The sequence below is a fragment of the Gavialis gangeticus genome, unplaced genomic scaffold, assembly GCF_001723915.1.
Source record: "Gavialis gangeticus isolate Ggan-Ray unplaced genomic scaffold, GavGan_comp1, whole genome shotgun sequence".
NCBI lineage: Eukaryota > Metazoa > Chordata > Crocodylia > Gavialidae > Gavialis > Gavialis gangeticus.
The window spans coordinates 130265738-130266873 of record NW_017729032.1 but is presented as its reverse complement, the minus strand read 5'-3'; positions in this window follow the sequence as shown (position 1 = coordinate 130266873).

Genomic DNA, 1136 nt, shown 5'->3' with positions numbered 1-1136 from the left:
TCATTATCTACCCCCATCCATTAACTCTCCACCTCCCAACTTCATGTTTCCACCTCACTCCCTGCAACCCATCCCACATACCCCCACCTAAAGCAAAAATAGAAGCCTGTCCTGGCTCACCAGCCCTGTAATGGCAACTCACAGCTGTAACTGCTTGTCAGGCCCCTGTTTGTGAGCCACTAGTGGCAAGTCACAGTTGTGCAGGTGAGGGGCAATCAAAGAAGGTTTTTATCCTTGAAGTGTGGCTGCCCCAAACTCAGCCTAGCATTAACACCAAACAATATTTGAACAACTCACAGCACAACATGTAAAAAAGCACTAAGGTTCTCATTCAATAGGGCACTAATTCCTTCCTATAACTGCACTAAGTAAGAATTTATGAATGATCACCTCACTCATCTCTGCTTCCCCTCTAACACTGACAGAGTCCCTGTTTGAAGCAATGAGGTAATTGGTGCCTGTAAGTTCCACCAACTGAGACCTTTAAAGGACAGTTGCCTCTCTATTAGCTCTACAAAACATACCATGATGCTAATGGAGGACTTTATGGTTTGTAAGGGATGTTTGCAGGGGGTTGGACTAGATGACCTCTGGAGGTCCCTTCCAGCCCTGCTTCTCTGTGACTTTTCAAGTAGGTAGAACTGGATACAGGGAATACTGTTCTGAAATGGGATGGTATTGTGATATTGCCCTCACAACATACTCTCTCCATTTGGACTCAGCCACTAAGTCTACTGGGCTGTCTTTATCTAGTATATTTCTATTTTTCCTCTCTTCCCCCATTTTACCACACCTTTCACATCAAGTGGTACAGCTCTTTAAGATGATCATGACTGGGTTTGAAAAGTCAGACCCAGATGAAACCTACAATACAGGTTCAGAAACCATTACAGAGCATATTGAACAAATGCCACAGTGTACCATAGCAGAAACTTCCACTAGCAAGTTTTCCAAATATGAGCCATCTATTCTAGCCCTCTGGAAAGAGAGTTTCTTAGCAGATGAAGCACCATGCTCTCTGTCCCCAATGCTGTATATGCACCTTTTCCAGTGACTCTGTAAAGCAAAATGCGCAAATATCACTGGAAAGAAGTGCTCACACTCCCTTAACATGGTAGCCCCCCCCCCCCCCCAAA